The sequence below is a fragment of the Chionomys nivalis genome, chromosome 16 (genome assembly GCF_950005125.1).
Source record: "Chionomys nivalis chromosome 16, mChiNiv1.1, whole genome shotgun sequence".
Lineage (NCBI taxonomy): Eukaryota > Metazoa > Chordata > Mammalia > Rodentia > Cricetidae > Chionomys > Chionomys nivalis.
In genome coordinates this window covers 49,898,389-49,920,507 of record NC_080101.1, presented here as the reverse complement: position 1 = coordinate 49,920,507, position 22,119 = coordinate 49,898,389, and the positions used below count along the sequence as shown (strand labels likewise).

Genomic DNA, 22,119 nt, shown 5'->3' with positions numbered 1-22,119 from the left:
AGGCCCACAGTGCTGCTGCTGATTTCAGACAATTAAATAAAAATTCTCTGGCATCAAGAGTGGGATACGACACAATGACCAAGCTCCAAAGCTGTGGCGAATCCTCCTTGCAGTCACAGGATAAATGCCATGAATGGCTTTTGTGGGAATAAAGCCCGCGCAGGGACCATTGAAAGAAGGCCTGTGCTGAATGATCTTTTGTCAAAGCAAAGAGGCGACGTCAAGCCACAGAAGAGTAATCAGACCAGTGTTATGCCTAGAAACCACTATCCTGCGTCGTTCAGAAAGCTTTGCTTTCTCCTAGGGAAGATGCTTGCTTCATTATTGCCATCAAATAAGCCTATCCCTCCCATACCTGAACTAGATTCCTTCTGTCCTGTCACTCAGCATCTTTCAAAGGCTTTTACTGTGTATTTCATTGCATAACTAGAAGAATAAGTTACTGGGCATCTTAATAATTCTGGGTTAGGAAAGAGGAAAGAATTTCACTTTAGCAAACTGTGACTCTGTATATAATGCACTGATTTATCTAGGTCTCTGTTGAATTCTACTATCTTCTTTAAATAATCTAGAAGATTTGACGCGGCGTTGGGTGTATCAGTGCCATGCTAACCAACTCTTTCTTAAAGTTTGCTGCCTACCCCTCCCTCTCTCTCTCCATTTCTCTCATTGCTTTCCTGAAGTCTATTGCCTTCTTATTTCTCATCTTACAGGACAATTAATTCCTATCATCGGATTCCACAGCCTATCCCTTCCAGGTATCAGCTGGCCCCAGGATGTGCTCCTCAGGTGTAAGCTGATGCCCCAGGCTCTCTTTCACTCCTCCCAGCATTATCCATGCCTGAGTGCTTGCAGATTTTAAACTGGCTGTGAGATGAGCAGCACCCCGACTCTCCTAGATCGCTTCTCTTCTCAGCTTCTCCAAGGGGCGCTTAGCCTTCATCTGGACTACAACTGCTGCCTCTTCTCATCAGCTCAATTTTACGCATCCTGTTCTCTGATCAGTCCTTATGTGCATGCATGTGTGTATGTATTTGTGTGTGTGCATTTGTGCATATTCATGCATGTGCATGTGGGTGTGTATGCACACGTGTGGAGGCTAGAGGCTGAAGGTGGGTGTCCTTGATGGCTCTTCACTTTGTGGAACACAATCTCTCAGCAAACCCAGACATCCTTGGTTCAGCTAAAATGACTGGGCACTGAACTCCAGCGATCTCTCATGCCTGCCCCTGACAAGAATTATGGGTTAATTTAAGATGTAAGAGTTAGTTAATAAGAAGCCTGAGCTAATAGGCCAACCAGTTTACAATTAACATAGGCCTCTATGTGTTTCTTTGGAACTTAGTGGCTGTGGGACCAGGCAGGACAGAAACCTCTGTCCAGACCTGCACAGGGGGTTATAGATACACACCAGCACGGCAAGATTCATGCTCATGTGCTGAGGACCAGAACTTGGTCCAAGCCTCCTCTGATCATTACTTTGCATAGCCAACTCCAAGTTGAGCCCAGCCACTGTCACCCGCCCTGCCCTGGTTCCTGTGATATTTTTACTCTTCCTTCTCAGATTAAACTCTGGTCAGAAATTAAACACAGACCTCTGAAACACTCTCAGCTCCCTTTCGTCTCTGTCACCTTGCTCTCCATGGTTGGTACTTCAACTGCCTTGCTAGTCTTACTTGCTATTGCCTAAAAGAGTCAATCTAGCTCCCTGCCTGGTCTGCTGGTCCATTGGTGTGGCACATACTGGGGAGGGGGGGAATCACAAACCCACCCTGAATGTTCTCAGGGTATATTCAGATGAGAACCTGAGTAAGCTCTACCGTTGCTGGGCAGTTGTCCTTATTTCTCCTCCATTCTGACCATCCTTTCTTTCCCTCAGTTATCGACTTTCACTAGCTTTCCTCTCCATATTGTTTCCTGGCCTTCAACACAGCCTTGCTTCATGCTTTACTGAGTAAACAGAAGTGATGCAGAAGATCCCCATGGCTCTGAGCCCCATCTGCTCATCCGCCTCCACCTCGGGCACCATACCCTTCTCATCTCTGAATTTGGGAACTGACCGAGCTCTCACATTCTCCTGTCTGTGGCCTGGGTGCCATATTCAGATTCTCAGCTCCAGGAACACTCCTTTCTTTTGTAAAACACCATATCCTCTTCTGTAGAAGGAGCTGCGGGCTGCGTTCCCTCCCGGGTCCCGGCCACCCTGGAGAGGAGGGGCATGATGTCTGCCTCACTTCCCTTCTTCCCAGCATTCTGTTCTGTCTACTCCACCTACCTATGTTCTGACCTATCAGAAAGCCAAGGCAGTTTCTTTATTAACCAATGAGAGTAATACATAGATGGCCCTCCTCCACAAGCCACCACTTTGTGGTGCTACATAGATTATTAGAAATGGGTTAAGCAAGATTATTATTAAGTGAGAATTAGCCAATAGGAGGCTGAAACTAATGGGCCAGGCAGTGTTTAAATGAATACAATTTGTGTGTTGTTATTTTGGGTGTAAAGCTAACCATGCGGGAGTCGGGCAGGACGAAAAGCAGGCCTGCTGGCCTCATCACTACACTCCCCCACCCTGTGCCATAAACAATGCCATTTACATCCCTGTATGAACATGCTGCCATTTCTTGGTTTATTTTTTTAAGATTTACTTTTATGATGGGATCTTAATTAGCTTCCTCTGGAAGAGCAGCAGGGGCTCTCAACTGCAGAACCACTTCTCCAGTCCTGCCCCATTGTAAAAACTCATGTTTATTTAAAAATATTAACGGCCTCGTGCCATTTCGCTTCATCACTGGCAGAAAGATTCTTGTGAGAGCCGCCATCCTTTCGTCTTTGCTTTTGTTCTTTATTTCATCTTACACTTCCAGCAGGTTCTTCCCAATGCCGCCAGTGCTGGGCTCCTATGTACCACCCACCGTGAGCTACAGGTAGGAAAGTCCAGTAGTTATTGCTCAGTCTTAGTCATACAGGACCTGTCAGAATCGACACTGCCTTCTTAAGGTACTGTGCTCCTTTATCCAAGGCACAGCTTGTTCCTCTTCTTCCTACTTCCCCAGAGCTCTTGTTAATATTTTCCCTTGGCTTTTGTTTTCATCTCTCATTGAATTTATTTAGCTTGTTTTGAGTCAAGGTCTCCCTGCAGCCCAGGGTGTCTCTGAACTGGTGATTTCCTGCCTCAGCCTCCTCAGCATAGAGACTGTGATTGTTTCTTCACCACACCTGGCTTCCTCTTCCTTCTCTTCTACCTCTGAATTCTGGATACTTCGGGGAGAGGACTGTAGCTCTTTTCTCCGTCTAAACCCGCACCACCATAGACATCATGCTAATGATTCCCAAAAGCAGCCATCCTTTCTGAATATGGACTCGTAAATCTAAATTCCTAATGATATTTCCATTCAGAATTAACAGACATCTCCAATTCAATTAACGAAACCACTAGTCTCCTGAGGTCAGTGCCTCCCTCCCTCTCTCCTCCCCTCCCCGTTCTCCCTTTCTCCTTCCCCCCTCTAGTGTTTTCACATGAGATCCAATTGATTGGGCGATACTGCTGGCTCGTTCTTTACAAACAGCCCGTTTCTATTTTTGCTGCTTCTATTACTATCAGTTGAGTGTGAAGGTCTCTCATCTATTTCAATAGCCCCATAGTAAATCTCTTCTTGTTGCTGTTGCTCAGCTACCATCTGCTTCCAGCGTGGCAGAGAGGGCCTCTGGAAAGAGACGTCTGGATGCACTGTTCCTTTGTACGATATTCAATAATGGTTTCCCCTTTATCAGAGAAGTAGCCCCAGTCTTCCCATAGCCTATGGGTCACGGGCTGGCCTGTGGTGACTCTGACATCATTTCCGACCACGGCCCTGTGCACCGACCGATTCTGTTTAGCATCTTTCTGTGGCTCCCATACTGCATTGCTCCACTTCTTTCAATGAAGTTTCCAGCTTCGTCTTTGTTCTCTCTGGGGGGCTTTCTCTTTTAAATATTAATTTTTATTATTTTTAATTATATATGTGCATTGGGGAGGGGGATATATGTGCACGTGAACTCAGAATCCTTAGAGCTGGAGTTGTAAGTGGTTGTCATTGCCCACAAGAGTGCTGGGAACTGAACTTGGTTCTTTGAGAGCACTGTACGCTCTTAAGCACTTCAGCTCTTGGGTCACTCTTCTCTAAGATGCTTCACTGCAGCCTGGCATGGTAGCACACACTTCTAATTGCAGGACATGGTCTACATAGTGAGTTCTAGCAAGGCAGAATTACACAGAGAAACTCATGTCAGAGAGTAAGAGAAAGGGTTGACTTTTCTACCTTCTTTAAACTCAAATCTTTTCTCAACAAATCCTCCCTACCACCCTGCTGAGTCCCTTTTAGCATTTCAAGCTACCTTAATTGTTAATTTTGCTCTCTGTTCTAATATTTTATATTTGTGTGTGTATGTATATATGGCAGATACAATTAGATGTATTGTCTTTCTCCTCTTGCTAGAATGTGATAGCCACAGAGTCCTGGATCAAAATATTCTTCTCACTAATACATTTCAAATTCTTAGAATAAGGCTTGACAGAGTCTATAGTCCGATTATTTTTTTCTGTTTTTGTTGGTTTGTTTTGCCTTTTGCTTTTTAGACAGAGTCTTATTATGCAGCCCAGGGCGACCTTGAACTTGTAATCCTCCTGTTCTGGCCTCTTGAGAGTTGAAATTTTGGACATGCACCACCCTGACTGGTCTGATTCTTAGACGTCCTCCAAAGGCCTTATGCTGAAGACTTTGTTGAACATCTCAAGTGTTCCCAGGAGGTGGTGGAACCTTCAGGTGGTCAAGTCTAGGGGGAGGAACCTAGGACATTGGCGACTTCTCTTTGAAGAGAACTTTGGGATCCCTTTCCCTTCTGTGTAACGAGCATATGCTTCTGCCTTGAAGTACTCTCCTGAGTCAGGCCCCAAACACAGGACCATTAGCTCAGACAAAGCCTTTCCCCGAGTTGGTTTCCTCAGGTATTCTGTCACGGTGATGGCATTTTAAACATACCTGGCAAGTAGCAATGCTCGATGAATATCGGTTGCATTGACGAATGCTTGAGCAAAGGAAGAAACAAAGCCAAAAAAAAAAAAAAAATGAATTAAATAGGTCTCTGAGCTATTTACTTGAAAATCCTTTTGTTGAGACATCAAAAGAAATTCTTTCCTCCAAATGCTTTGCCTGACACCAGAGCTCGGTTCCCCAGCCCGTCTGGTTTCCCAATTAGAGTGAATGCCAAGTGGCTGAAAAATGCTCCCCACCTTACTCTATGAAGTGTCATTACACTTCGCTCTTAGGAAGGAATGAATATACACACTCTGGGGACATTACAATGGCAGCCTTTGAAAGGTGGAGCTGGATGAGTGGCCTCCTTTTAGGGTCTGATATAAAATCAAAACTTCAAGCAGGTTCATCTAAAGGCTTGTCCAAGTCCCCCCCACCCCCAAAGCCTGGCCCACCCTGAAAGAGAACCCCAGCTGCTAGATCATTTCAAATGGAAACTATGCAAAATGCAGTGGCTTCATGTGGCTTCAACCTCAAACCAGGTGGAACCTGAGGCTTTGGCAAAGGCCTCCATTTAAATTCTTAACTGGGCAATGTAAACCAAGGGGAGAATGTTTGGAAAAACACACACACACACACACACACACACACACACACACAAACAAAACACACACACAAAAAAACCCAAAGTGAAATGAAACCCTTAGCTTTAAACAGTTTTGCAACCACGAACTTAAATCCCTGCTCTTTTAATGGCATTTCCCCCTGACCTGAAACAGAAGAAGCATTCCATTGAAATGCATGCCACAATAATGCACTAGATTTTTGCTCTGCTGTTAGAATTGCCGGGGGTCTTAACATCCATGAATAGGTCAAATTATTACTTGCGCCTGGCAGGTTGTCTAATCGAAGGACAGAGTTAAAAGGGTGACTTGCCAAAGACGTCTAGAAGAAGCCAAAAGCACGGACAGCGTACTCAGGGCAGATGTCCTTGACATAAAATATCACTATTAAACTGAAAGAGACTAGACGTAGAGCAGGGGGTGGGGGAGGAAGGACAAATGATTTTTAACACACCTGTAGATCAGTGGTTCTCAATTTGTGGGTCGGGACCCCACAGGGGTCACATATCAGATATCCTGTACATCAGATATTTATAATATGATACATAATAGTAGCAAAATTATAGTTATGAAGTAGTAATGAAATGACTTTATGGTTGGAGGTCACTACAATGTGAGGAACTGTATTTAAAGGGCTGTAGCGTTAGGAAGGTTGAGAACTACTGCTCTAGACATAAAGTGAGATTAAATATTCAAAGGCTGTGTCATAACACTATTATGAGGACAAGATTTTAACTACAAAGTACGTGGTATGTGTGCATTGTACAGTTGGAATACTTCCGAATTTCAGGGACCCTTCAGTAATGAGTTGAAGCTATGATAAGGAAAGACGTACCTATATTTAGAGATATTTTGCATCACTGATTTTTAAGAGACTTCTATAAATCCTACATGTTTTCAGCTATAGATATTATTTTGTATGAAAGCTATTTTTATTGTATTTTATTAAGATTTTAGAGGGCTGGAGAGATGCCTCAGAGCTTAAGAGCATTCGCTGCTCTTGCAGAGGACCTGACTTCAGCTCCCAGCACCCACATGGTGGCTTATCATGATCCATAGCTTTGGTTCCAGGACATCTGATGCCCTATTCTGGCCTGCAAGGGCACAGGGCACACATGCTGTAAATATACATACATGCAGGGAAACACTCATACACACAAAATAAAAACAAGCAGATCTTTTAAAAAGATTTTAGAAAAAAACTTTGGCCATGAAAATGGAGGAATTTCTCCTTCTCCTTCCCTGTCACTCACAGCAATTTGACTAACTTTTCTTTTGCATTGACTTCTTGACATAGGAAGGCAGCAAGTTAGACAGTCAAAAGGCCAACCAAGTTTAACTCAAAAAGCTACCAGAATACTTTGGAAGACTCTCGAAGTTATAATCCTGCTATTCATAGTTAGAGAGAGAAACCCCCGAAGGCAGACGCTCCGTTTGCCAGCTTCATGTCATCGCTGTCCTGTCATCCCTGGAAACATGACTTTTTTCTTCTGGGTGCAGTCGCAGAGTTATGAAGACTATTAAGTAAGCTTAGTACAGAATCAGTCCAGTCCCAGCACTCATTTCTAGCTTCTTGGCTTTGGTTGCTCAATAGACTTCTCTGTTGTTGAAAACAAGCACATGTCACAAAAAAACACATAAGCCTTTAGATCAGACTCCTCTAATATACAGACCTCCACCATTATGGAGAGCTTTGACGACAGTCATTCATTTCCTTCATTCAATATTGTCTGTAATGTGTGCCATGTGCTAAACATTCTGTTCCCCACGGGGAATGCAGAGCTCAGTGAGATCCCATCATTCCCTGTAAGGATCTCAGTGCCTAGGGGACAAGATGAAAATCATGGCTAGGGCTATAGATCAGTTGGTGGAGTCAATAGAAATGTGGAAATAAAGAAGCTTGGTCTGTCTCTAACCCCAGCTGCTCAGAAGGAGAAAACAGGAGGGTCGGAAGCCCAAGGCTAGCCTGAGCCATGTAGGGAGGCCTTGTCTTAAAGAGAAGTTAAAAGAGCCAGGAAGGCTAGGGGCATAGCTCAGTGAAGTACTGTGGATGCGTGTGAGGCCCTGGTTTCAGTCCCCAGCATCCCAGGGAAGGAAGAAGGAAAAAAAAAAAAAGAAAAAAAAAAGAAAAAGAAAAGGTTTAGGATCTAACATGGTGGGCAGGGAGGTGGGGTTAGAGTGCTTCCTGGTGGGAAAGCTCTGGTTTGGGAGAAGTGGATAGAAAAGATAGAATTAGCCTAGGAGAGGATTTCTCCATGTTGCATATCCAAGTTTCATAACTGTTCAGGAATTTGACAGAAGCTTAGCATGGCCTTTAATCCCAGGACCTAGCAGGCAGAGCCAGGCGAATCTCTGGGAGTTTGAGGCCAGCCTGGTTTATGTAGTTCCAGGCCCACCAGGGATATGGAGAGTGAGACCCAATCTTAAACAACGACAAAAAATTTTTAAGAAAAATTGGACGATAATGAAGTAATGGCACTGGTAAAAACAATTAGATAGAAACACTAAACAGAAAAAAAAAATGCGATCCTGGAGCAGAAGTCTTTGAAACTATGAATTCTGTCTCAGTGACAGTGGGGTGATTGTAGCAGTAGCTGCGGTGATACACTTGGAGTTGGAGTCCAGAAGAAAGTGGTGGCAACAGAAAGGTATTTTAAGAAACAATTACCGAAAAAGTCAAAGGGTCAATTAGCTATAAACATGGTGACAAGAGTCTAGAAAATGCCCTAAACACAGCCTTTTGATAAATTTAAAATTCAGAATCTTCAACTTTTAACACCCACACTGCATGACAAGCAGAAATCCAAGCCATTATTTCACAGACACAGTTATCAAAAATATTGTAAGAAATTACCATCAGGCCGTGTGTTCAAGGTTTACGTAAAATATAAAGCGTTTTGTGTTCAGACTTGAGCCTCCCTCCCCTCTGAGATCTCACGATGTATGTAACTATTCCAAATTTAGAAAAAAAACTCTGAAATCTTTATTTGTGGACAAGCATTTTGGATAACAACTGTATACAGAACCTTCTTTGTTTAAATTTTATGTTTATTTTTCTTTGTACTGTACATATCCCTGAAATACTCCCTCTTCTACCAGCACCAAGATGACAGGAACCTCCAGCATGACAAATAAAGCAAAGGCAGAAGTTGACAGGGAAGCACATGTAGAAGCAGAGATTCTTTTCTTGCTCACTGACTCATTCACTAGATTTGTTTTTCTTTTCTATTAAAATTTCATAATTAATTTAATCAGAGGTCCAAGGGCTTCCCATCCTCAGTCTCACTGAATTTCCTCCATCAAAGCCCCGACCATCTGCCTATCTCTTCAGTCCTTTGTGGTAACTTAGATCCCTTTCTTCTTTCCCCACCTTTTAATCTTCCTTTAACCTTCTGTGTTGGTCACTGTTTTGTCCCCAAGGCAAGAAACTTAAAGGAGGAAGATTATTTTCCACTGGACAGGGTGCCACCGCCTTCAGTTAGTTCATGGCCAACTGATTCCATTGCTCTTAGGCCATGACAAGGCAAGACCATGGTGGTGGAGGAAAGTCTCTAAGCCCAGGGTACCCAGGATGCAGGTCAAGGGTGACAGTGAGAGACTGAGGGAGAGAGGTTGAGAAAGATGAAGGGATGGATCAGGGATGATGTCTACCCTTCATGGGCGTATGCCTAGTGACCTTGCTCCTCCAGTCAAGCTTCCAATGCCGTCATCAGATATGGATCCACTCATGGGCTAACCCATTGATGAGGCCAGATGCTTCATGATCTAATCACTTCCTGAAGTCCCATCTCTGAGCGTCACACTAAGGATGTGATTGAGACTTTCAGCAAGTAAGTTTTTGAAAGACATTCCCATCTGACCCATAACAAAAAACGAAGTCCCAGTTAGAAAACAGTAATGCAGGGATCCAAATGCAGGCAGCAATCTGCATTCCTAACCTCTGTTCATTTATCTCACAGGTCAGTATAAATTAGGGATATAAGAGGAGGGTTTGGATTTCAGGAAAAGACGTCTTTGCAGGTGGTAACTCCTGCAACCCTCCTGAAGTCTCCTTAAAGTAGGCAGGGTTCTTTATAGGCCACTTCAGCGGGCATCATCGTGTGTATTTCTAGAGAGCCTCAAAAGCCAATACCCTAGTCTAATTATCACCAGGTCAACTGCAAGGCTTTACTGCCTATGAGTTGCTGCTTAACAAAGGCTCAATGTTTCGATCGTCAGAATTCTTGCCTGTCACTTTGAGGGGCTAACTGCTGCTAGAACGGATGCTCATACATGTATACGCAAGTCATGCCACGTGATCTCTGCCTTAATCCTTTCACACCTGGGGAGAAAATTCATTAAACTGGGTAGACTTCCAAATGAGAACTATAAACTGCATTCCTCCCTGTTCACCCAGAAGGGACGTGTCAGCACCACTAAGCGGAGATCCTGGATGTGATCAATTTGGAAGGAGTTCCGTGAATCGGAGCTTGAGGGTAAGAAAAGCTAACACGAAAACTGAACATCTCCCTGGGAGGAAAGTCCATGGTAGACACTGAGAGCAGGCTGGGGGATGTCATTTTTTTTTTTTTTTTGAGTTGTGTTTGTGTGTTGGAGGGAGTAAGGATCTGTCAGAGGATCCTGATAAAGATGGTCTTCCAGCCACTTTTTAGTGGGTGGCAGGAGCCAATCAACAAGCAGAACCCCTCCCCTGGGAGTTGGTCTTAGCATAGTCTTCTTCCTAACGTTCTGTTCGGAGCCAATCCTTAGCTGAACTTCAACAACTATGACCACATGTGCGCCCTTACCAATTCTCTTCTCTTCCAATGCTGAAGCTCATAGTCTTCACTCTATTTGATTGGCTTAGAGTTCTCTATTCTCTAGCACTGAACATGGAGTTGGAATCCTGGGGATTACACGACTTCTCTTCTTTGCCAAAGAGTTTTGAATATGAGCCAACCATCAAAAACACACATTGGGATTAGTTTACCGGCAGACAGACATATAACTAAAAGAATAATGAAGAACAATAAGGTGCCGGGAACAACACATTCTGATGGGAGCTAATGATCATCACACAATGCCTTAGTCTTTTACAACAAGAGCGGGAGGTTAGGTTTGAGTGGCTTCCTACAGCTGCTTCCCCCTAAAGTGCTTTTGCATTCTTTATTTACAACATACCAGCCAGGGGAAATGAGAAAAGTACATTCTAATTCCCTAGAAGGTTGGAGGCTGAGTGCCTAACACCAGATCCAGCACGCGTTCTTGGTTCTCAGTTCTACACTCTTATCTTCAGGAGACAAAGTCCCTGTGATCCATATAGCATAGTACTGACCATTCAGAACGGCAGCTGGCCAGATCTCATGCAGTGCTAAGCACCATCACACAGCCTCTTCTGGCTGGACGAGGTGCCTATGAGTTGTAGGAGGAGGATGGATTAATTAAATACCTGGGGCATTTAGGCTTTCCTCTCTCTCTCTCTCTCTCTCTCTCTCTCTCTCTCTCTCTCTCTCTCTCTCTCTGTCTCTCTCTCTCTGTCTCTCTCTCTGTGTCTCTCCTCTCTGTCTCTCCCCCCCTTCTCAGAATACAAAAATCCATCAAGCCACCAACTCCCTTATTGCTAAAAAATGTAAAAGCTAATAGCTCTTAAAATTAAGTATATCGTGAATCTCATTAAAAGACGCCAGGACTAAATTACTTGGTTTGTAAATAGATTTGCGTAAAGAGCTAAGTGCATTTTAGATGCTGCTTTGTGCTGATGCTAAACAAGGGACTGAGACGTCATGCAAGAACAAATAGGAAGGAAACCGGAAGTGGAAATTTGGGAGCTTATGATAGTGCTGACAGTTTTTCAGAAATATTTATTCATTTTTAAATTGAAAACAACTGCCCTGGGGCTGGAGAGATGGTTCAGCGATTAAGAGTATTTACTGCTCATGCAGGGGACCTGGGTTCCGTTTCCAGCAGCAGGATCAGAAGGCTCACACCACTGTAACTCTTGCTCCAGGGAACCCAGTTCCCATTTCTGGCCTCCCTGAGCACCTGAACACACATGTATATACACACACATACACATTAATAAAAACAAAACTAACCTTTTCAAATTAATCTGCCTTTCATTTCCAAATATGGGTGGTATTGTTTGCTTTAGCATCAGTCCCGAGATACAATTCTATCTAAACACCCCTCTTTGCACGTCAGTAGCAATAGCGAAAAGGGCTTTCAAACACATTTGCCTCACAGAGATCACAATGTCTCCAAACCGTAGATAACAAGGTGAGACTCCCGAGGAACTCAAGAACAAAAGCACAAAGTGAAGATGAATTCCCACGTTATTATTTTTCTTAAGATTTTCACATACGCTACGGCACACACAAGAACCGGGACACATTCACGCCCTTGAAGACCTTGGCTTCAAGCTACATGTTTTAGTAAGGCACCTGCACAGTCTTTCCTTTTTACTGTAAAACCACATAGAAAAGTCTTGGCCAATGGCTAATTTCTCTGAAGCTCTATCAATGAAGCAACAGCAGCTTGACCTTTCTGTCTAATTATTCTGGGCACGGCTTCTCCGAAAGTCCACCCTTCCCTTGCAATTACCACGTACTCTTGTGAAATTTGAGCAGATAAATGAGGTCAAATTGGGTATTCCTGAGAGAAGAAATATGAAATCGAGTATATTTGTCACTGAAACTAGGAACACGGGATGAACCACACGAACCAAATAGTTCTTTTGTGAGCAGAGTTGGTACGCCCTGAAATAATGCTCTAGCCCGGCACGAGACAGTGCTCTTTTCAGAAAGTGACTTCCTGAAGCTGTGTGCAGAGGCATACATTCCCTCTGAACTGGAGTGTGCCAGTCAGAATTCTCCGACAATAAGGAACCCTGATTAAAAACATTGGATCTGGTATCAAGCTGTGTGCCTGGATTGTTTCTCTATAGAAAACATGCTGTAAGAATCAGGTCACTTATTTTTTTATATAGTGAGTTGTGACATTGTCATCACTTAAACAAGTGACAGACCCCAGTGTAGGTCATTTTCACATCAGATGGAAAGATTCTGCTTGTCTCGTGTGCCTTCAGGGCTTAGGGGAAGACATGATCATGGGAGTAGCGGTCCTGAGATGCTTTATGAGAAACACCACAGCACAGGAATCTGTTCCAACGACTTCTGGCTCCAAGCACAGAACCAGACTGTTGTTGCATGACCTGATTTCATTTCAGTGATTGTCCTGGCAAAGGATGACATCATCTCATTCTTTTTCTCCTGATGGTCACTTGCGAATGTCTCGCAGCCCCAGCCCTCAACATAATTAGACTGCATTCTCTCAACAGGGAAATGTGCTCTTCCTGTTAACTTCCTGTCAGAATGTATCATTACAGCAGGGCAGACAGGCTTTCCTTTCTAGGCAGAGTCCCTGTAGCTGGCCTCCTCCTTCTGTAAAACAAAGCGCTGTTCTATTGGTAGCCAGAGCTGCTGAGCCTTGTTGAATGACAGGACAGGTTTTGATTAAATGAGAATGGAAGTTGTGTCAGCTAGCGACGGCACAACCCAATGGAACCAGATTTCTCATCCCGTTGGTATCTACTGTCTTCTTTGGATGCAAACTCACCAGGCTTCCAGTGGGGTCCAGTGTAGAGAGATCCACCTTCAGAGGGTTGCATCCTCAGCCCCACAAACAAAACCCAGTAAACTCTGCAAGCTCACTGCCTAAAGGGACCTGCTTAAAGTCTACATGTCTGTACACAAATATGGGTGACTTTTCCTTTCTTAAATTTTTCTCATAGATTTTTATTGAAGTCACATGTCAAAGTCTTTTAGCCTCCAAAGGGTGGAAGGACAATGGAGCACTGGAATACAGCCACATAGACTTCCTATCCACTGTGCTTCTGGAATGTTGTGTCTTCTGGGGAAAAAGCAAAAGCAACACATGTGTCCCAGCTCATGTAAGAGAGTTATGCCCAAGTCAAGTAGAACTAAGAAGGCAATGCACAAACTGTAAGCTGTTTGCTACCAAAAGAAGGACCATCAGAATGAAGTTCTCCATCTTGCCTGTGTGTAGTTCTATGCGATGCTGAACACTACGGTGTAAATTGCTGCTTTTGGAGGAAGCTAAAGTGCTCGGGCAGGAATTAGTCCCTAGCAGGGTAACACCCTAAAACAAAAAGCTAAAACTAAGCAGCCACACAGCAGCAATTTTCTGTTATTTTCCCAAATGTATATTCACACAGAGAAGACTGATGTATTTGAGTTGTGGGTAATTTTTTGTTTTCTTTTAATGCTTTTTAAAATTCCATGGCAGCTATTATGCTGTCTTACAGTGAATGCACACTTTTAAATAATATTAGCATTCTACTGCCTCCTTTAATGAGAAAGAGTCTTCATAAAACAAGAGCGTGTATACATTGGCATAAATTTGGAGAAGCATTAAGTGCCTATTGGATACCAATAGGAATGATTTTTAACAGTGTTTACAGTCTGCATCAATTTCAGGCTCTTTGAAAAGATATAGCTTAATAGTATAGTTGATGAGAAATTGTAAAGTCACTTAAATTTAAATTAATATATTATATGTGACTTTAAATATTGTACAGAATAAAGTGTCACAAGCACAGAGCTGTCTGTGTAAGGCATGCTTGAAAGGATGGGGTTGCGGGAGGGATGGAGAAATGGCTCAGTGGTTAAGCAGTTACTGTTCTTCCAGCAGACCTAGATTTGATTCTCAGCATCCATATGATGGGTCAAAACTGTCTAACTCCAGTTCCAAGGGAGGCTATACTCTCTGGCCTCCAGGTACCCACGTGGTACCCATAAACACCCTCTCTGTCTCTTTGTGTCTGTGTCTGTCTGTCTGTCTGTTTGTCTGTCTGTCTCTCTTTCTCTCTCACTCTCTCTCTCACACACACAAATAAACAATTTGAAAGCATGTTCTACCTTGGTGGCAAAGTGTTTCATTTGGATTAAGGCACTTGTTGCCAAGACTGACAACCAGAGTTTGATGTCCAGGACCCATGTGGTAAAAGGAAAGAATTGAGTCCTATATGCACACGCACACACACACACACACACACACACATATACACACACACATACACACACACACACATGCATGCACACACAGAGTAAATATAGAAAATATATTTTTGATTTCTACTCCAGTTAGGTGTCGTCAAGACTGGGGATGTAGCGTTCATGTGCACAAAGCCCTGGGTTCAATCCTCAGCCTTTCTAATGGGGCTTAGAGGAACCCTCCTAAAATCCCAACACTTTGGAGGTGTACACAGGAGGATAAGAAATGCAAGGTTGTCCTTGGCTACACAGTGAGTTCGATGCCAGCCTGCACTATGGGAGACACAAAGTCTTAATTTCCTTACAAACAACCAAGCCCTTTTTGTAAGTTAACACACCTAGGTGCATCAAACCGTGTCCATCAGTGCCATGTCAGAGTCCAGAAGGGACAGTATCAGCCATTTCTATTTGGGCAGGCATATTTCTAGTTGCAAACTGTGCTCAGTGGACGTTAATAACCTGTTCCCACATGTAAACACTTTCTATGTGAGCACTGAGAAGTTCCCAAGTGTCCCGAGACAGAGTTTTCAGGGTTCTTTCGGTGATTTTCTCATTACAACCTATCTGACGCACCCACATGGCACCCATAAACACCCTATTATTCTCTTTTTCCTTTTTCACACACGCACACACACACAATAACAATTTGAAAAAAAATTCTAATTTTTCCAAGATGGCTCAGCACTTAAGGGGATGTGCTGCTCTTGCAGAGGACCAGGATTTGATTCATGGTGGCTCAAAATTGTCTGCAACTCCAGTTTCAGGGAACACAACCCCTCTTCTGGTCTCTGTGGGTACCAGGCATGCAGGCAAAATACTCATATACATAAAATAAAAACAGATGAATTAAAAAAAGTCAATCTTCTGGCAACCCAACTGTAATGCTTTAAATGTGAAATAACCTTCACAGGCCCAGTGTTTAAACACTCGGTCCTCAGCTTCTGACACTGTGAGACCGTCTAGCAGTTGACATAGACCTTGAAAGTGACATCTAATTCGGTTACCACACAAACTCTCTTCCTGAACTGCCAAGATGCGAACAAGTTATTCTGTGAGATCTCGCCCCACAGAGGATGAAGCTGTTGCAGCCACCGTGCCCGACCATGCTAACCTGAAACTGTGAGTCAAGACACCCTGCCTTCCCTTAGGTTGTTCCTGTCGAGAGTGCTATTGCATGACAAGCTGGACACCTAACACACCAGGTTCGCAGGAGCTGGAGGTTTGCCGACTGTGTCTCCTGGTTCAGTTGTTTGTGTTATGTATCTTGGAGAAAATACCAACTTCTAGAACCAGAGAAGCAGATTTGTTTAGTTAGTGATGCTGGAGAATGAACCGGAACCTCGCTCATGCTAGAAATGTGGTCTAGCACTGAGCTACATTCCTAGTCCAAGAGGGTCGTGTGTGTGTGTGTGTGTGTGTGTGTGTGCGCGCGCAAGCGTGCACGTGCATATACATTTGTTTAACCTTAATAGCTATTAGGGGCATGAATATACTTTGGGGAGTGTCCTCTTTCTTTTCACATTTACATGGTTTGGGAAATCATACTCAGGTATCAGGTCTCAAAAGCAAACACTTATAGGCTGAGATACCTCCCTATTCTCAACAGGTAGCTCTTGACGCTGAGGAATATTAAGCAAAAGAACACTATCCACGAAAGCATGAGTAGAGAAGCAAAGGAAATGCGACAGGCCACCATTCTGAGGCCTCAGTAGTCAGTAAAATGGTGCCAACTGTCCAGATTCATTCTAAAAGGAACCGTTTCTTTCTACTAAACTCCCTGAATGAGAGGCTCAATGGGACATGAATGCGGACGTGGTTGGGAGGGACAGCCATTCAGACCGGAAATTTGGATTTTCCTGTTCAAATATAGAAAAAGGAGATTGACTGAAAGCAACTCTCTAGGAAGCCCGCAGGTTGTTAAGAAATGTGAGTCCTGCATGTTAAAGCTGAACAGAAGACTGTGGTCCAGTAAAACAGAAAACAGCCTACTTCCTCACAAAAAGACTACGCTGAAAACTGAAAACGCCTAAAGGGGAAAATTTCTTACTAAAATGAGGCAAGTGTGACATGAAAGGTGACTGGTCAGATAAAAAAAGAGCCAAATTCCAGAAAAGAGGCCATTTCCTAGCATGGACCACCCGAAGATGCTATGAGGCAGCTGGAAAGCAGCGGGCAATGCTGAGGTTTCCATTGTTAGTTTCTGTAATTCTGAACATTAACTTCCGTTGTTAATTCTCAGGGACATCATACTCAAGGCCATCCTTGGTCCCTAAGAACCTGATGCGCAGGCCTTGAGGATCACAAAGAGATGCTTGGCAAACTGACTGGAGAAGCAGAGAACTCTAGAGAGGCTGTAGTTTCATTTCCAGAACTTTCTCCTATGTGTATACCTTGCTTTCCTGCTTGGGAATGTTTTCCTCCCCTGTTTGCAGGAGGATTTGTTTTACTAGAGGCCGGGTGTTGCTGGGTAGCCTGGGCTGACTTCACACTCTCAGTCCTCCTTCCTCATCTTTCAAATCATGGGATTGCAGGCATGTGCCGCCTCGCCCAGCTGCTGCTGGCTTTGACATAAGGAAGGCTCCTTTCCAAAATCTCCCATCCCTATGGATTCCACGCACAGATAACTAGTCGAGTGACCTGTCATAGCCATATCCTGCCCCATCAGCTCCCAGACAGAGAAAACCTGCTGGAAATTGTCTAGGATGGCACACTGAGACAGGGGAGTCACCCTGGGTGCCCAGATTCTCTGGGCAAGCCTCTCTTCACTTGTCATGCACAGAGAGACTGAATTAAACACCCTCCAAAGACAGACTTGAAATCCAGACTAAGAAGAAGAGAAGATTTCACTTTGTTTTATTTCCCTATGTGAGATTCATGAGCTTTCTGGTGGCTAAAGGACTGTTTCCAAGACAACCTGAGCCAATGCGAGTCTTTGAAGGAAAACCAAGCAAAGGCTGATGGATGTTGAAGAGGAAAAAAATCAGAGACCGAAAGAACTCAACAGTTTCTAGTGTGGGAACTCAGCAGTTTCTACTGCACACGCTTGAACTGGGGTTGAATTGGATACTTGAGGAATAACTCCTTGGAGTGGATTCAGCTCCTGAATGTGTTTTGGGGACCAATGCCTTGTTGCTGTGGCAGGTCTCCACAGTTCTTCCCATTCCCATGACATTCTAGGTGCTAACACTTATCTTCTTAGGCCAGAAAGTGTGAAGACAAGCTGTGAACAAGAGGGATGGCGTCTCTCCACTTCTGACATTGCAGTACACCGGTGTGACTGAGGGGGCTGGCCTGCCATGCATTTCTTGACTCTTGTGAGGCAGAACTCACTTTTGAACAAGCAGATGATGTTAAGTCATGTGACTCTTTAGAGTCCTATTTATTATATGCCGTTTGTGGCATTCCTGAGGACTCATGTTATGGCCTGACTGCCAAATCCAAGGCCTCTTTTGGCTCTCCCCGCCAAGATGAACAAAGGCATAGGAAGGGGTAGGACAATGAACTCGGGTTCCTGTTAGCTCCCAAACTTTCCCGTCTACACACCACTCAGGAGGTCCCGCTTCAATTAGTTAAGAGAGAAAACTTAGATGCATACCTTTGAAGCTTCCCTGCAATGAGTCTGCCTTGAAGAACCTTCATGTCATTTGCCCGATTCACCTTCTCCGGCTGATGGCAACTGGCCCTCAGCACCTGGGATGGAGAACAAAGGTATTAGCCACTGCGTTTCTGTCAGCAATGTCTCCCATCTCTCAGATGTCATGCTCTCACAGCCTCAAAAGGAGAATACCACGAGGAATAATCTTCTGACAGGCACACATTAATTCTTTGAAGCACAACGGGTAATTCAGCCCTTTTCGAGAAGCTTCCATTTTGCCTTTCCTTTAAGGGAATGGCTTCCCATTAATACCATTTCATATTATTCTCTGCTTGAGTTTCATAGCTCCAATAAGGGAGAATTCCTTTTCATAAAGACTTCCAGTGTGTCTCATATTTAAAAGTTGAAGGACGTCTAATTTCAGGTTGCGGGATCTATTCTTAAGGGAAACGCGCAGAATCATAGGATCCTTCCAAAATTATTATTTGATGAGTAGCAAAGGAAGCATTCACAAGAGGTTCAGTTTCCGTTCTGCATTTACAACAGGTGAAATGTGTCCCAAATAAGTGCAGACACGTAGCATAAGAAACAGCGCGCGTTTTACACAAGCCTAGCATATCACATTTTAACAAGTACACAGGGCTGGGTAAATGTGTGTACAGTGTATAAGTTAGATGAGGAAATAGCAGGATAGAATAGGAAAAATGGCACACCATTTAACAATTCACTATTTCCTTTCCCTTTTAGTTCTTTCTCATGGAAACAACAGTGTTTAAGAGTGATCTTATGTAAAACTTCAAGCTTTCTTACCTCTCCTCCGGTCAGAGTAACTGTATGTTATCCACACAGAGGGACCCCCCCAGAGGCCATGGCTGCAGCTTGTTTGCCCCCACAGACCTGTAATCCCTTGTTCTGGACTGACTTTGGAGTTCATGTTAAATGTGGGCAGTTCTAGGAGCCACCCTTGGGACCCTAAGCATCTCACATATGCTGAGGTTTCTGCGGTAGGGCACCTGGTACCGGCATGTTTCTGTGCCACCTTCTTCTTGCTACCCCACCTTCACCACCTCTCTTCACCTTCAGAGAGTGGCTGAACTCCCGATACCACTCTCTGATCTGGTACGCCCGTGCATTAGGCCGTAGAGGACCCCTTCTGCTTCTCATCCTGAAACTTGGAAAGTTCTAGAACTTTCACATAGATGCTTGTAGTATGAGTAAGGCCCTAGGCTCAATCTTCAGCTTCCGTAACAAAAGCATCCTGCATTTGACTGTGATGCAGGATGCTCTGTCTGTGGTCAGGTTGGCATAGTCTAGCATCAAGGTAACACTACATGTTTCTGGACACTGCTCTGGACATTTTTCTGGGGACAGATGGTGTACTTTCAGGTGACACCATTTGCTGGCTATGTGAACTTGAGTGTGTTACTTAGTCTCTACCTCAGTATACTCTTTTGAAAAACAGGCCTTTGAAGTATGGGTACTTTCTGGATCTAATAAGAGGGTTGTATTCTCTTGAAAAACGATGAGGAGTTTCTCCACAAGATATTTCTTGGGCTAGTTTAAACAATTGATTCTAGGTTTCCAAGAGAATTTAACTTTTCCACACTTGTTTCTACATACACCTTTGTCCACGGTTGAGCAAAAACATATGCAAAGTTTTTTCTAAGCCATATCAGCACAGACTTTGATTATGTATGCCAAAAATGACAGCTTAGCAAGGGAGTTGAAAAGAGAAAGAGATAGCCTGAATCCATGCCTGCTACACGCACACCCAGAGTCAAACTCGCTCCCCTACACTGTAGGAAGACCGGCACTGTTCTCAGTGACATCATCTATACCAGGAAATGTATTTCACAGATATTTTTCCAGGTATGCCAAATTCATAACTGTTACTGTAACTAGGCACAGCACTAAATACACAACAGAAATTCATTAAACTATTTCTTGGTTTTGGAGAGATGGCTTAAAGGTTAAGAAAACTGTCCTGTCAGGGAAGCGATCAGTTTCAAGCAGTCACATTGTAGCTCATAACCCTCTGTAACTCCGATTCCAGGGGCTCTGATTCCCTCTTCTGACTTTTGTGGCCTCCAGCATGCATACAGTATAAATATATAGATGCAGGCAAAACACTCATATACATAAATTAAAATAAATATTAAAATTAATTTTGGTTGGGCGGTGGTGGCGCACTCCTTTAATCCCAGCACTCGGGAGGCAGAGGCAGGTGGATCTCTGTGAGTTCGAGGCCAGCCTGGTCTACAAGAGCTAGTTCCAGGACAGGAACCAAAAAGCTACGGAGAAACCCTGTCTCAAAAATCAAAACAAACAAACAAACAAACAAATAAATAAATAAATAAAGTAATTTTGAAACCTAATTAATTCCTGATAAAATAAATTTATTTCATAGAGTCATTAAATCAGCACCATCTGGCAAGTAGAATTAATATTATTTGTTATTGTTCATTTATGGTTGTTAACATTTAATTATAGTTACTTTAAATTTCAATGATATATATGCAGTGATTTGGTTCATCTTACCTGTAGATTCTGTACCCTCATACTGAACCAACTAAGGATCAAAAATATTTCAAAAATAAATATCCTGTGTACATAATATACATGGACTATCTTCATGGTCATTTATTCCCCAGGTATTAGGGAATTAGATAGATTATATTAGATAGATATAACAGCTATCTGCATAGCGTCTGCATTGGATTTGTGTTACAATCAGCCTAGTAATTTAAGATGTACAGAAACATATGTATACATTACATATGAACACTACAAGTACTCTTTCATATAAGGGACTTGCGGATTCAGACTTATATTCATAGTGTGTGTATGTGTCCCACAACCAAACACCAGGGATAGACACCCAAGGAATAACTGTAGTGCTCTGTGAGTAGAAACATCTACCTAGTCTTGCTAGTATATATGCCAGTAGCATTTTCTTATTGTTTTGTTGTTTTTGAGTTTTGTATATTTTTCCATTCTCATTCATTCTTTGTTTTCTTTGTTTGTTTTAAAGATAGAGTCGCACTGTGCAGTCCTGGTTGTCCTGGAACTATACTACCGTAGTACAGACCTTGAACTTGATACAGTCCTCCTGCCTCTGCTTCCAGAGTGTTGAGATACAGGCATGAATCACCATGCAGAGTTTATCATGGTTTTGTTGACAGGTTTTGAGACAGGGTCTCATTTTGTAATTCAGCATGGCCAGAACTCACTATTCAAACCAGGTTAGGCTTGAACTCCTATCGACCCTCCTTCCTTAGTTGCCTCGATGCTGAGACTATAGCCATGAACCATCTGCACCCCATTTTTGATTTTATCATTTTATCTGATAGCATAAAGCAAAGCCAGGTTCTAAACCCAGTTAGTTAGTCAGGGTAACATGCGACTAAAGATCCCCTTGTCCCACTTCCTCAGGCTGTTCAATTGCTGTGACAGGACACCATGACCAAGACAATTCATTAAGGAACACCTTTATTAGGTTACAGTTTCAGAGTTAGAGTTCATGTTGGCGGAGCAAAGGCGGAGCAGCAGCAACAGCTAAGAATCCACATCCTATCCACAAGGAGGCAGAGAGAGAGACTGGGAAATGAGACTGTTTAAACATCAGCATGGTCACCAGTGACACACCTTCTCTACTAAAGCCATACCTCCAAACAGTTCTATGAACTAAGCATTCAAACAGATGAGCCTGTTGGGGACATTTATTCAAATCACTAGGGCATCTTCTTCCAGTTTTCATGCCTGCTCTTTTTGGTCTGGAATTGTCTATTCTTCTCTGTTCCCCTTGTTAGCGTCCTAAGTAGCCTCTCGCATCAGCA

At 43.4% G+C, this 22,119-nt stretch overlaps 1 protein-coding gene across 3 annotated transcripts in view; it reads right to left on the bottom strand.

The window, feature by feature from the left end:
- Positions 1–22,119, bottom strand: part of Sulf1 (sulfatase 1) — a 168,565-nt gene that overhangs the window by 109,229 nt on the left and 37,217 nt on the right. For 2 of the 3 annotated variants that reach the window (XM_057790625.1, XM_057790628.1), the window contains exon 2: positions 18,284–18,378. The gene's annotated coding sequence lies outside the window, so the exon portion shown is untranslated. Of the gene's footprint in view, positions 1–5,021; positions 5,068–18,283; positions 18,379–22,119 lie in introns of all 3 variants that reach the window. The other variant, XM_057790626.1, reaches the window with a different exon arrangement.